This window comes from Bombina bombina, chromosome 6 (assembly GCF_027579735.1).
Source record: "Bombina bombina isolate aBomBom1 chromosome 6, aBomBom1.pri, whole genome shotgun sequence".
NCBI classification, from domain to species: domain Eukaryota; kingdom Metazoa; phylum Chordata; class Amphibia; order Anura; family Bombinatoridae; genus Bombina; species Bombina bombina.
In genome coordinates, this window is record NC_069504.1 from 288,706,452 (window position 1) to 288,723,048 (window position 16,597).

Genomic DNA, 16,597 nt, shown 5'->3' on the forward strand with positions numbered 1-16,597 from the left:
CTGCAATCAAGTATAAGGGCTGTTCAGTTGTGACTTAGAAATCATTAGACTAGAAAGTTATATAACACATATTATTAGCAGATGGTTCATACTATGACTTAAATAATCTGTGAACATCACTCAAGGAGTATAATGTTTCTTTAGATATTATGCCTTGAAGGAAGAACACAGCATTCATTTCAGGTTTGCACTAAGCCTTTAAAGCACTTGACTTTCACTGGATATAGTCAGTTGCCTCTCCTTGATACCATGAGCTATCATAAAAACATTTCCCATGACATTACAGTCAGAGCTGTATATGAAACAATGTATAAAGTAATCTATAGGTATTTGAAATATATACATGAAAGGCAGGTAGTAAGGTGATACGGCCAGGCATATAATTTTAATTGCATATATTTTCTTGTTTCAACACTTATTTTGCTATGTGTCCATTATGACTGCATAATTGGATACTTTATATAACAGCCAAAAAGGCACAGAGGCCAGAGGTTAGAATTTCAGCCGCCTAAGATCACAGCAAACCAGTCATAAATTTAGTGTGTACAATATCCCTAATGAGATTTGTAGCAAATCAGAAAGACAGATTCCTTTTGCATTAAAGGAGATGACTAAAATGTCTTGGCTAAATCATATATATAATAATAACATTACCAAACCATATTTAGTTGCCTTTCATATGGAACTTTAATATGGATTCACTTTGCTATCTACAAATGTTATCTTTATCAGAATATAATAGTAATATATATGACTAGATAAATATATTTGTCTATGCTCTCTTTCTACAAAGAAAAGAAGGAGCCAAGAAGCTAAACCATCACTCAGAGGTATATCTAAATTATCAAAAAGATGACTCATATCCAAGTGTATCATTATGATACAATGCACAAAACAGATAAAATGTGACAATTTAATAGACAGAAGGGACATCTCCCTTTAAAAGTAGAGTTGCAACTAATATAAAAACTATGATGACAATCAGATAATTTTCTTGAAGTAAAATTCAAAGAGTCCTAGGACTAGGGATAAAAGATTCCACACACTTCAGATAAAAGTTCACAATGATCAAATGACCACCTAATGTCTCCACTAGTGGTGGGCGAAACGCGTCAATGGATCATTTGCATTTAACCCTGATGAGTATTGTGGCACAAAAAAAGAAAAATAATGAAAATCTTTGTCTCATTTACAGTAAATATTGGATATCCATATCCCCTTACTGGAGGTCACATGACCCGATTCGAAGTAACACGGGAACGCAGAGAGTAACACAGCTCCGAAGCAGTGGATTCTGTAAGCCATAGGTAATGGTTTGAAGTATCTCCTGTGCCGGTAAGCAGAAGGGGTCTGGCAGGTTACGTAGGAGCCTAAGGTACAGTGAGCAGACTGTGTGAGTTATTGTGCTGGACAGATGCGATTAACCCACTGAAGTGGAGACATCAGGTGGTCATTTGATTATTGTGAACTTTTATCTGAATTGTGTGGAAAGTTGTATCTCTAGTCCTAGGACTCTTTGAACTTTATTTTAAGAAAATGATCTGATTGTCATCGTAGTTTTTATATTAGTTGCAACTTTACTTTTAAAAGGAGACGTCCCTTCTGTCTATATTAATTAAATTGTCACATTTTAACTGTTTTGTGCATTGTATCGTAATGTGCATTGTATCGTAATGATATACTTTATTTGCGATAGACTAAGATAGGAGCCATCTTGGATATTTTGATGATTTAAATATACCTCTGGGCAGAGGTTTAGCTTCTTAGCGCCTTCTTTTCTTTGAATGTGTTAAGTATTTATAGGAATAACCCAGTGGGGAAGATACCTTTAGAAGGCTTTCACTTTCCCTAGCGCACTCTAACCTCATATTTATGCTGTCTTTCTACTCAAATTATTCACTGCAAAATGTAAACATATTCAGAAAGTTGTGCTGGTATTGTCAGTGTGTGTTTCCAGGGATTACAATCACAAAATGCTTCAGCCAATAATACCCTTGAACACAAAATTATTACCTCATGAAACAACACAACATCATTATTTGCATTGTTAATCTTCAATTTCTTAATTAAAAAAAAATGGACAAGGTTTACTACTTTGCTGCTGAGCCATTTTCTCACCCCTGTCCTGGAGCTGGTTTTAGTTGTTTGGTCTTCATTGCAAAAACTTTTCCTCTGTGAGGTGCTCACTCAAATAATACCCTCAGCAGACCTAGGGGACGATTTGTTATCGGTCTGTCCGACATGATACGCTCAGCAGATCATGTCCGACAGACAATGTTGACAGCATACGCTGTCTGCATTTATCATTGCACAAGCAGTTCTTGTGAACTGCTTGTACAGGTATACCTCACTTTACAGCGCTTCACTTTACAGCAATTCGCTAATACAGCGCTTTGTGAAGCTGAAGTTCAACCTCCAAGGATTTTGAAATAGTGCTGTAATCATCATGAGATTGCGTGAAAGGTGACTGGGCCCATTTTGTTATGCGCAGTTCACTCTGTTTACAGCATTTCAGTGCAAACTGTGTCTCAGTGCTATAGTCTGGCAAATTTTACTACAGTCATTGTCACTATTTTACAGGTACAGTATTCATTGAATACTAATTGAATACTGAGCTGTGCTAGTGTTAAACTAAACATAGCACTATTGCACACCTAATATATGTTAGTTCAAACATGTTTTCAAGCTTTTAAACACACTGGCAAGTGAAAAGAAAGCTAAAACCTCCTTGTTTCCCTTTAAGGCGGTTTTCACTTTACAGCGGGCCTCCGGTCCCTAACCCGCTGTATGAGCGGGGTATACCTGTACAATGCCGCCCCCTGCATATACGTGGCTAATTGGCCACTAGCAGGGGGTGTCAATTAGCCCGATTGTATAGGATAGGGCGGATTGATCTCTGCAGCCTCCGAGCAGGCGGACCAGTTATGAAGCAGCGGCCTTTAGACTGCTGCTTCATAACTGCTGTTTCCGGCGAGTCTGAAGGCTTGTGCAGAAACAGGGACATCAAGCTCCATTCAGAGCTTGGTAATTAGGCCCCTATGTCTTTTTTAGTTCATAACTTTAGTTTGCCGAGATATCATAATATGGGAAAATGCCACCATATGAAATGCAAAAAAATTACATTTATTTATTATTTTCTATGGTGAATATAGTAAATATTGGTACAGGAGTCATTATTTACTTAATATTTCCAAACAAAATATTGTTTATCCCACATTTAGCATTCGTTCACCTTCCGAAAACACAAATATTTTTTATGTTATATCTATATTTTCAATAACGATTAATAATTGAAAATTGGAAGTCAATATTTATTCTTTTTTTTTTTTTTAGAATTCTTTTTATTGAGAGAAGACGTGAATACATAAAACCATATCAACAATACTTTACAATTCTCAGTATTATTATGCAAGTTATATCTCAAATAATAAATATGTAGGGTATTTAGAAACCATAATCCGGTTCTTCCTTATAAAGAAACCATATTTTGTCTTTCAGCATAGAGTTTCCTGTTTTGTCAAACATCCCACAAGTAATCAACTCTCGTATTTTATATGTTTTCTTTTTTCCAAGAGAGACAGAGGTCTCTCTCAATTATCCTTAACTCAGCCTATCAACAAACCTAACCTTAACTCTAATCTAAATAACTTATTTAACCAAGTTAACCAACTTAATCAGTTGTGCTATGCGACCTTATTCTTGATTTATTGGGTATCTTGAAATTTCTTGAAGCTTCAAACGCAGAGAGTCGTCTAAAAATATGTTAGTGTGTCGAAATGGTGAAAGTACTTGCCTCTGAACCTCCAATTCAAATGTTAAAATTAACCTACGCCACTTTCGCAAGAATAAGTTCAATCTGTTACAGACATCTACTCTAACATCAATTTGTTCTATAAATAATTGCGTCCTCAGCATGTTTCGAAAGTATGCCACAGTATGGTTCATAGTGTCAGTCCAGTGTTTAAGTATACATTTCCTTGCCATTAGTATAATTAGGGTCAGCTCTGAGTCATATTGTCTGTACTGTTTGTCCCAACTCAAAAGTAATATAACCATGGGTGTGAAGTCAATCGGAATATTCATCTTTTTGTTAACCCAGTACTGCAATTTACTCCAAAACTGTCTAACCAAGGGAAGTCCCATATATAGTGCAACAGGCCAGGGGATTCCGCAGAGCACTTAGAGCATTTATTAGGCCAGTCAGGGATCCATTTGGCCAGTTGTCTAGGGGTCAGGTATGCTTTATGTAAGAACTTAATTTGCGTTTCTCTCAGAGTAGCTGAGAGAGTGGCCCTCCTAGCCTTTTCCAGACACCCCTGAGCCTCTTCCCACGTAACATCTCGAAGTCCTTCCCTTTCAAACCCTGTTAAGAAAGTTGGCTGAATTTGCCGTAATCGCTGTTGTAAGAGAGTTTGGTATATTTCTGATAAAGAAAATCTACCCATTTAAAATAGGGTCTGGGTGAGTCGAAATGGCGAGCTCCCCCAGAAATCCAGACTATCTCTGACCAATGCATCCACATAGTGGCGTACCTGTAAATAGGCATAAAAGTGGCTATTTGGGAGATTATATTCTTTTTGCAATACGGAGAAGGGCTTTAGAGTCCGCATCAATGGTTCACTAGCAAGCCGACGCTTTTCAAACCAAGTTTCTCCCAATGCATGAAAGGTTTGCTATCCATACCCACCGGAAAATCCGGGTTACCACTGAGAGGAAGAAGAGTAGAACCAAGACATGTTTTTTTAAGAATCCTCATCGGGTCACGGTACAGAAGATTTCTGCCCACTAATTTAGCTGAACTTGGTTTTGGCATATGTGGCAAATACACTAGTGAGATGCCTCCAAGAGCCGCCCACTCCAAGTTATGTCTATAAAAGTGTTGTGTGCCAACTTGCCAGTCCAGGACTAGGTGGATCAATGCAGCCCAAATATAAAATCTGAAGTCCGGAAGAGATAAACCTTCATTAAGATAAGTCATGCTTAATTTATCCACCGATATACAAGGCTTACCTCCTTGCCAAATAAAGTATCGCATTGCAGAATTTAAAGATTTTACGTCATTTTTAGTAAGCAATAGAGGCAGCATAAGCATGGGGTATAAGAGGCGAGGCAAAATCACCATCTTGATGAAACTGACCCTACGTGCCAGTGATATAGGAAGAGACTTCCAGCTTCTCATCAGACTACTCAGCTTGGCCCACAAAGGCGCCAAATTGGTTGAATATAGTTTATTGGGGTTAATAAATGCCCAAGTGATTGATCACTTGATTTGGTATTGTAAACGGATACTCATGATCCTGCTCCTTGGTTTTATGTAGCCATAGGATCTCAGATTTTTGCATATTGGCCTTGTACCCCGAGAAAGATCCCGCATACAATGCGAGATGTTGGGTGTCTCCTGCAACATCAATACCCGGGAACACTCGACGCAGCTTAACCGCCAGGGGCTCCAATGCCAGATTAAATAGCAAAGGGGACAGAGGACACCCCTGTCTCGTGCCCCTCTGCAACGTGATATCAGATGAGAACAAATTATTGACACATATATTGGCAAAGGGAGAAGAGTAAAGATTATCAATAAATGAGATGAAGGGACCCGAGAAGCCAAATCTGGTCAAGGTGTGAAAGAGATGCCGCCATTCAACCCTATCGAAGGCTTTCTCTGCATCCAATGACAACAGGAAGGCCTCTGGAAGCTTTCCCCTCGACTCAGATTGTTTCTTAGTCCAGTAGTACTGGAGAATTTGCAGCACTCAACGTACATTCACCACAGAGGATCTTGCCAGCATGAATCCCGTCTGATCCGCATGGATCAGATCCAGTAGGATGAATTTAAGGCGTTCCACCAGCACTTTTGTCAATATCTTATAGTCCGAATTTAATAACGAGATTGGCCTATAAGATTCCGGAAGAAGAAGAGTGATATATGCAGCCGAAAAAGTCTTGGCAGGTCTATCCGCAATAGTAAAGTAACCTGAGTAAAAATCAGTGAGTACTGGGACCACCCTTGTTTTCAACATTCTATAAAATTCTATAGGCAGCCCGTCCGGGCCCGCAGCTTTGCCCAACTTTAGAGACATGATCGTCTTATCTACTTCCTCCCTAGTAATGGGTTCATTAAGCTTATCCAATTGCTCGCCTGATGCAGGCGGTAATTCAACGGAGTCCCAAAACGCACACAAGGTTTCCTCTGAGCTGGGTTGACTACTAGCATATAGCTTAGAATAATAAGAGGCAAATGCCTCGGCAATCCGTTTAGGGTCTTTGACCAGTGTATCCTTGTCTTTAAGAGCAGCAATAAAACATTTAGACATTTTTAAACTAACCAAGGAAGCCAGCAATCTACCCGACTTGTCTCCGTATCTATAGTACCTGCCCCTGGTTCTTAGCAGGGTCTGGGAGGCCTGATATGCCAGCATTGCATCATACTCCTTTTTGGTACTGATATATTTTTGATGGTGAGGCCATGTGGGTGTATTCCGGTAGATGCTCTAAGCGGTAGCTAGCTCATCTCTCAGCCTCCCGAGCCTTTCCGCATGCATTTTTTTCCTGTGGGATAAAAAAGCAAAGATATCCCCCGTTAGAACCACTTTCGCCATTTGCCAGAAAAGTTCCGGAGCCATGAAATGCTGTGCATTATTGGCTTGGAAATCATCACAGCACTTCTCCATATGTTGTTGAAACTCCTGAGAGGTAACTAAGTATTGTGGGAATCTAAGATTTCTTTGGTTGCTTGAGCATGGTAGAGTGTCTAAAAAGAGCCCTATGGGCGCATGGTCAGAGACAACCACTTGCCCAATCTTAGCATCTACAATTTGAGGGATTAAGGAGTAAGAAGTCATAAATAAATTAATGCGAGACATGGTAGGTGAGGCCCGGGAGATACAGGTAAAATCTTTGCCATCTGGATTTAATTTATTGCTGACCTTGGGCTGTGGCCCACCGACATGTCTGCTGACATCCCTGAGCCTATCGCACTGTCGATTGGGAGCGAGATTGAAGTCACCTCCAATGATAAGGGGAGTATCCAAGAAGGGAGTCAGAACTCTAATCAGGTCTTCCCAAAATGCTTTGTCTTTCTGATTAGGAGCGTAGATATTGCACATTGTGTACATTTTGCCAGCAATTTTGACCTCACCTAAAATGTATCGTCCCTCTGGGTCAGTCACTATTGTCGTGTCTTCAATGTCTAATTTTTTCCCAAATAGAATAGCTACCCCTCTGCTGGCAGTTTTGTAAGAGGCAAACTCAACCCTCCCAACCCAATCCCTCTTAAGTTTAGTGTGTTCTTGGTCAGTTAGGTGTGTCTCCTGTAGGAACGCAATATCTGCGCCTCTCTTTCTTAGTTGTGTAAGAATGATTTTCCTCTTAATAGGGGAGTGTATTTCCCCCACATTCCAGGAGTAAATACTAAATTTTAATGCCTGTTAAGATGCAGAATATGTGCACCGATGGGAGGAGCACAGGGGGGAGAGAGAAAAAAAAAGAGGAAGGGATTGTCAAGTACATATAAACATACAGCCCTGCTCTAAGTATTCCCATATCAAGATACATTTTCTTCATTTTACATTTCTCAGTGACAATTAAGAGCATAGTAAATTGTGCAACCTGCCTAAACCTTCTGAATACCCTTATCCAAACCCCAATCCCACCCAGGAGCTTATGTAGCACACAATAGCAATATATCAGGTGAATGCTGTTACGGGGGTAGTCATCTCTTGAGCCATAGACTGTCCTATAATTAGCAAACCTAGAGAATAAAAATAATAAAAAGACTTGCAAAGAGCTGCCCAAAAAATCCAGTGCTTCAAGTGAAGTGGTCTTCTATCCCAAACTTCCTTCTGCTTTTCACATCTCCCACTGGGACACCAAAGCAGCATATAACATTTAACCTGAGAAACCTTTGGTATTAACCGTTGGCATAACTCAAACATTACCAACAACCAGAATAATAACCACAAATAGAAACCATTTGAATTAAAGTTAGAGTCACCGGGAGCCCCCCAGTTGGGATAAAGTATTATCCCTATCATGGCCAATAAAGCCATTATTCTGCATTAAAGGAAGCATAATGATTTTAAATACAGTACAGCCCTTCAACCCTCTCCCCCTCTAGAGTGACCAGGGCTCCTAGAGTGGGACCTCTAGAGGTAGCTATCTTAAGTCTAGCAGGGTAAAGTAGGTAGGCCTGTTTACCCTCACGGTGGAGCTTAGAGCAAATTGATGAGAACTCCCTGCGCCGTCTCATCAAATACACTGAGTAATCTTGAAACAGCAAGGTTCTTGAGTTTTCATAATTCGGTGCATCTATCTTTCTATATGCTCTGAGTACAGTGAGCTTGGTCTGAAAGTGGAGACATTTGATCATGACTGGACGAGCCTGAGCATTGTGATCCATAGCAGGCCTCTCTGGGCCCACTTTGTGCGCCCTCTCTACACTTCCCAAGAGATCTTCAATACCAGTGAGGGGAGAGTGGTCTCTACAAATTTTAGTATGTCAGTTGGTTTCACTGATTCAGGGAGCCCAAGTAGGCGAACATTATTTCGCCTCAAGCGATTCTCAAGGTCATCAATCTTTTGTTGTAGTGCTAGGGAGTGTTTTTCTAATGCTTCAATTTTACCAACACTAACAGATTGTGTGTCCTTGAGGTCAGAGATCCTGGTCTCCGCCTCCATTACCCTTGTTGAAAACTGTTTCACATCCTCTGTCAAAGTATCCACCCCCTTTTGTAGATTTTCTATTTTGGGCAGAAATAATATAGATATTTGTTTAACAATAGGGTGTGGGTCTAGTGTATGGCCCTCCTGTGGGGATTCAAAGGATGGTGCTTGATAACAACATCCAATCCTGTCTTGGCTCTGTGGTCAGCATTTTTATTGCGGTTCGCCATTGGGTTTTGAATAAGATATTTCTCCATACATTGAGGGATTAAATATTAAAGCATTAGGTACATCAGTTACATTCAAATTTTAAACCAGTAGTTTGTTACCTGACCCCTTTTTCAAGTATAGCCAATTTTTCTTTTCTTTTTTCCTTCCTCTTCCTCCCTCCTCTCTCCCTCCCCTCTTTAGTAGCAAACTCTATGCTAGTGCCCAGATTACTCTGTGAAAAAAAAACATATAGTTAGGCATACAAACAGTTAGCCAGCAGATAGACCCACAATTGCAAAGTTCCTGTGCTGTACACTTATCAGTTCACAGTAGAAATGTGTGTATTTTTCCTTGACCGGGCCCAGTAATAGTTAAGGGGTCCGTCACAAAGCTGCCCCCAGAAGGGAGCAAATTTCACCGTTCACCTCCAATTATAAATGTCCTGTACACAGTGTACAGGGATAAATGGAAAAGGCCAAAGCAGCTGAGTTTGTTCCAAATTTTTACATTGCTAACATACAGCTGCAGCGTGTCCTCAATGGGCCTTGTGGGGTCTAAGAGACAACAATGTCCTGTTTCCCTTCTTTTTCTTGTCCTTTCCTTCAGCCGCTCCTATACAGCCCAACAAACCACTGTATCCCACCCCAGGTGCAAAGCTATATCGGGACCCTTGAAAATATGTCTTAAAGTATAAGGCAGCAATGTTATATTATGTCCAGCAGGCACAATGTCTTTTCAGCCGCTGTAGCTATACTGTGCTGTCATTCACATGTGTGTCAGCTAAAACATTCTCCAGATCAGCACACAGATTCCGGTATAAATGTTCGTTGTTGTAGCGTGGCAATTACTTAACCCCTGCACTGCTTTCACAGTGTATCCCTTATATGTCTGTGAGTAGGCCCCGCCAGTCTCTCCCAGCCTCTGCATTTATTTTGAATTGACCCAATTTAATAAGGCTTTGCCTGACGTTCCTGGCAACTTTGGGCAAAATAAGGGAGTGACTTGCCAATGTCCAAGAGCCATGCCACCTCTAAAAGCAGTGAGCGAGAGGTTGTTGGGGCAGAAGACCGCTATGCAGAAGCGCAACAAAATGGTCATAGAGGTTGTTGTGCCTTTTTTCCTTACTCTGACGATCTTTTTGTTATTTCTATGCCCCTCCGGTCTATAACAATCACTGTTCCATGAGCAGGGTACTCTCTGCTGCACCGTCCACTATCTCTATCCTGTCGCAGTCTGTGGATCACCCTGCTAGATTGCCCAGAGTTCACTGCACCACGTGGGTCTGTATCATGAGCGGTTCCCACTCCGATGCAGTTAATAGCCCCTCCCGGGTGTTACAGGCAAGTCATCCGGACTCCGGAGGTCCAATGGTCCATTCCCAGTCAGCCAGACAGATCGCTCTTAGAAGCCTCTTCTTCTTTCTGCTGGTCTCCTTCACATTCAGATCAGGCCAATATGGCCTCCATAGCCGCTGTTTGCACTGCCGCTCCACACCTTTTCTCCTACACTGGACTTCGATGGGGGAAAGATGACAAATTCCAGCCTTTCTAGTGCCCAGACACGAACCCTGTCAAGGGCAAACCAACTCGGGCTTGTTTATGTAGCAATATCCACAATTAGTTATAGAGGTTTTTACGGAGCTCAGACACCAAGCTGTTGCTACTAAGTCCACCCACCGGAAGTCAGCAATATTTTTTATTTTTTTGGCACAATGCATCATCTTGCAATTTATACAAAAATTAGTAGGTATGAAATATTTCAACATTTTAAATATATTTTAAAATTACGCTATATTCTGATTTCCCAGAGTGGGGGCTTAACACATTTTTAACAATTTATGAGTGATCTTAAACTGTTTAAACTCAGTCAGTGTAACAAAAATATTAAAAACATAACAAGGAACATAAAATTGTTGTAACAAAAGTTATCCTATATAGAATCCTATATAGTATCACATATTTGGTTTCTCTGTCTCTTTTTTTTCTCTTTATATTTTTTTTTTTATAAAGGAGATTTTTTTATATTAACAAATTCTTAACATAAATATGACATTTACATTTTTGTAAACATATAAACCAGGGAAAAAAAATCCTTTAATATTTGTATCATTATCTTACTATAATTATAAATTGTCATATTTTTTACACAATTAAACAGAATTGAAGTTACCTTTTATCACATCAGAAAACAAAATAAAAGAGATTTTGGGGCCGATTTAACAAAGTGGGAACGGACATGATCCGTTGTAGCGGATCATGTCTGCCACACATCGATTTTCATTGTACAAGCAGTTCTGGTGAACTGCTTGTGCAATGCTGCCCCCTGCAGATTTGCGGGCCGCTAGAAAGGGGTATCAATCAACCCGATTTTTTTTTCTATTTAATGTATTTGTTTTATCAATAAATAATGATCCAATAACTGGACAAATACAACAATCCTTGGTAGATGGCTGCTTTTCCAAAACTTAAAAATCTGTTTTCTTCTCGACAGTATGGTAAATACAATACCATTTGCCAGTATATTCCTGTTCAAGTTCCAAAAATAATATTTGCATGTCGTCACATCTAATTTAATAAGCACATTTTTTTAAAGCTATTAAATCTCTTGGAACCAAAACTTTCTTAGTTTGGGACAATACCATAAACAATGTTTTATGTCCGGTAAATATAACACTTAAAGTGATGGTAAACAATATCTGTACAAAAAATACCATATCTATCAAAACCACTGCAAAAATTCTGACAATTTTTTTGCAGTTTTTATGAAAATTACTTTTATATTTTAGTAATGGCACAACTGTTTGCAATCACTTTCCCTGCCCCCTTAAATTTGCTGTACTGCATCGAGTGACGTATAGAGCGGTCCCACCCTCTCTATAGTCAGATGTTACACACGCTCCAGAGCGGGCACTCTGCTATGCTTTCACTCTAATTTCATCACATATCAACCAAGTAAACAGAGAATTATGAGATCCACTGTTTACTTGGTGCAGCCAGACACCTTTGAGTTGAAGGGTAACTGTTTACTGAGCACTTACTATTGTGAGCTGAAGAAATTTTGAGTGGCCAGTGATATAGTTCATATAAGCACTCGCGGATTACAGCGTTCCTATCTGCACACGTCCTGGATATTCGGGCCTTCTAAGCTGATGACAACTGTGGGATACAGACTTCTCTGTTGTTGGTGCTGGGACCCCAGACGGTATTTTACCGGTTGACTCCATGTTTTTGATGTGCCTATATTTTATATTGATCTTGGGAGTGTCTGTTTCTTGGGTTGTTTTATTAAATAAATTGTACTTTATATTTGAGTTGGAGGTGCGCTCTTGTTTTTCTTTTTTAGTACCTGCTTCAAGGATTTCTGATCCCTTCACAAGAAGAGCGGCCCTGCTGGCATCTTATACCCCTCTAATTAAATCTCCTGTTATACTACTGGTGACTTAACTTTATGGGGCCGAATTATCAAGCTCCGAACGGAGCTTGATGCCCCTGTTTCCGTGCGAGCCTTCAAGCTCGCTGGAAACAGCAGTTATGAAAAAGACCGCTGCTCCATAACTTGTCCGCCTGCTTTGAGGCTGCAGTTTGCAATCCGCCCGATCCTATACGATCAGACTGATTGACACCCTATGCTAGCGACCGACTGGCCGCAAATCTGCAGGGGGCGGCATTGCACAAGCAGTTCACAAGAACTGCTTGTGCAATGATAAATGCAGACAGCGTATGCTGTCAGTATTTATCGATGTGCGGCGGACATGATACGCTACATTGTATTATGTCCACTTCGCACTTTCATAAATCGGCCCCCATGAGTGACTTCACTTGTGTGCATTCACCACTGTCACAACTGTGGATTTTGGTGTGACCCATTAATGGTTTAGATCACTAGGGTACTACAACGCTGCACACCTGAACTTTATATTGACGTAGCCACCTTTTAATATCCCATAGGTTTTAAATTTGATTTTACCTTCTCACTAGCATTATTTTATTATATATAGGTGTATTACCTTTTGCTAGCTTCTATTTGGTACACCGATTTGTATTTTTGCTCTACTTTGTACACTGTGTGTACTTTTTGTTGTAAAGGTTAAATCAGCACTTGAAAAAAAAAAATTGGACATAGGCCGTCTTTGAGATTTGACTGACAGTGATGTTACCTAGGGATATATGGCTACTTGCAGGTAAACTTTACTATAACTTTTTTTTGTTCTCTAATTGTACCCATTTTTGCAAACAAATAGGAGTAGAACAGTATGTTCTAATTTAGTAAGAGAGTCTCTTAACTCAGCTGATATAGTTTTAATCAATTTAAAATTCTTTTGAATCTGATATTTCTATACAACATTTGTTCCTATTTTACACAACTATTCAAAACCAGATTGTCTTTCTCACAATAATTTAAATATCAAAGCAGGTTTAGCCTTTCCTGTCTTCCAAATCTTTAAAACTTGTTTCAACAGACCTAGATTCCAAGCGGCACATTTATCAAGCTCAGTATGCTCCTGAAGGCTCGCCGGAAACAGAAGTTATGAAGCAGCGGTCTAAGGACTGCTGCCCCATAACCTGTTCGCCTTCTGTGAGGCGGTGGACAGAAATTGACAGAAATCAACCCGATCGAATACGATCGGGTTGATTGACACCCCCTGCTAGCGAATCTGCAGGGGGCGGTATTGCACCAGCAGTTCACAAGAATCATGTCTGCTCGCACCATAATAAATAGACCCCCAAGTCTCTTTATATTAGCACATCATTTTTACATTTTCCCAGTTCCCCCTTGTATTTTGATTTTTAAAAGTTCTTTTTTTTTTTAGGCAAACTCTAACATCAACAGCACAAAAACAAGGATAGCGGTTACTGCTAGGTTATCATTACATAGACAACAATAAAATCCCCTATTTGAATAGAGGGACATCACTTTCAAAGAGGGGTCTTATGGTATATTTCTTAGCTGAAAAAGTAATAAAGGCATCTTGGAAATTGCCAGAATCCCAAAGTAGAACCAATTCTGTAAAGTATTTATCACTGTTATGGCAATCATTTGGCAGATTGATGGACACAGGACACCCATTTGAAACAGCAGTTTTTCTATATATTGGGGGGGGGGGGGTAGCTGAGAGCATAGACTCCCAATGTAGTTCCATATTCCTATGGTTCTGTCAGGTGATCACTAATGCAATGGTCATCAGCTGATAGCCACATGGGCATGTGAAGGTCAGCATGTTTTATTGAGTGATTACAATCCAAAATGGATTTGGCTGCTAAAAACTAAAAGCTCACAGACACAAATGAGACTTCAATAGAGAAGTTCCTGAAATCATGTTATCGGTTGTTAAGTACTTGTTATCAGTTGTTAAAACTGGTAATCCAACTAAAGCTATTCAATGGCCTTTCACACCCCTTAAAGGTACACTCAATCAAAATTAAACTTTCATTATTAAGATAGAGCATGCCATTTTAAACAACTTTCCAATTTACTTCCATTAACAAAATATGCACAGTCTTTTTATATTTAAACTTTTTGAGTCACCAGCTCCTACTCAGCATGTGCAAGAATAAGTGTGTATGCGTTTGTGAATGGCTGATGGCTGTCACATGGTACTTGTATGCATTAGTGATTGGCTGATTGGCTGTCACATGGTACAGGGGGAGTGGAAAAAGACATAACTTTTCAAATTGTCAGACAAAATTTTTACTACTCATTTGAAGTTCAGACTAAGTGCTACTGCATTGTCTTGTTATCTTGCATTTGTTGATCATGCAAATCTACTGTGTTGACTGGTCCTTTAAGGTTACAATACAGTTCTTTTGAATCAACCCCTTTATAAAGTGTGTAAGGAAAATACTAATTTACATGTAGGATTATCATATTGTAATCTAAATCCATCCTGATAACTAGTAAACAATATGAATGCCAATTGTATATAGGCATGCTGGGTATACTGACATGTTTGCCTAATTATTATATTTAAATGTATTGTTTTTTTCTAGTTTGGTGACATATACATCTAAAAAATCAAGAAGAACACTACGAGTTTCTATTTGAAGGAAGTGGCTGTAACTTATATCACCTTCTAAAACAGGTTTTTAACAATTCTCACTCTGTAAACTGTGAAACTACTCCACTGCAAATGTAGCTGCATAAATTGTTTAAGCTTTTAAACGAGATCACAGGCTTTCAAAAAGAACCGCACCTCTGCAACTGAGATTTCAATAATGTAACCTCAAAAACGGGAAACCGCACTGTTGTGAATGGGTTTGGTCTTTGCAGTCGTGAAGGAATAACCTTGAACGCGATCCTGATCATGAAGGCACGGCTCCTTTTGAAAGCCTGGTCACAAAGGCGTGATTCTGTTTGAAAGGCTGGTCATGATGGCGCTATCCAATTTCAAATCCTGTTTATAAAGATGCCTGTAATGAAAGTGACAATTATGACAATGCAAGTGTAAATGAGAAACAAACGTCTACAGAAAGTAATAGCTAAATACCATGTCTATAAATATGTATACACACACACACACACACACACACATATATATATATATATATATATATATATATATATATATATATATATAAGTGTATATATGTCTGTAAATACACAAATATGTATACACACACACACACACACACATATATATATATATATATATATATATATATAAGTGTATATATGTCTGTAAATACACAAATATGTATACACACACACATATATATATATATATATATATATATATATATATATATATATATAAGTGTATATATGTCTGTAAATACACAAATATGTATACACACACACACACACATATATATATATATATATATATATATTTGTAAATACACAAATATGTATACACACACATATATATATATATATATATATATATATATATATGTGTATATATGTCTGTAAATACACAAATATGTATACACACACACACACACACACATATATATATATATATATATATATATATAAATACATATCCATCTTTAGACATGTATATTTATGTATCTCAATGTTAAAGCCGTTTGCCTGCTTTTTTTTTTCTTCTAACACCTGAGACATCATATCTTTGAGCCTTTATAACTTTTTTGTACAATATTTTTATTTAATAATTTTTATTAGATGGTGTTATTATGAGTGTAACTTTACTTTGTAATGTATTTTTAATGTTTTTTGTGAGACTTTATTTGTTTTGCGAAACAGTTGACCAGAGCTCTGAGGTTGTTCTAACCTGACTCTCGTTAACTTTAATTGCGCTCAAACAATCTAATTTATTTTCAACTTGTAATATGAGTGGAAAACCCAAAGCACAAACAGCCACGATAAACCCCTTAACGCTCTCGTGAAACTGTTAATGCCCTACTCATAATCTAGCTGTGTTTAACCACCACTGATCCCAAGTGGAAAATGCCGCTGGTCCAGTCAGCTGTGCTAGTTCCACTTCTATGTTGTGTGACTAGCACTGCTGATTGGATCATCTGCTGGGGTATTTATATGGTGTGTTTAACCCCTATGCAGAATATAAACACACAGTATTGCAGGGTTAATAGAGAAAAAAGCATATGCTCTAACAAATTAAATCATGTAAGTTTTCGACTATTATGTCCCTTTAAGCCTGCTGTCAGCCATTTTCAGTGAGAAGCCCTCACATATTATATATTGTTTTTTTCACTAGACCCTACAGATTTACACTGTACCATTATTTTAGGTACGTACAAAGTCT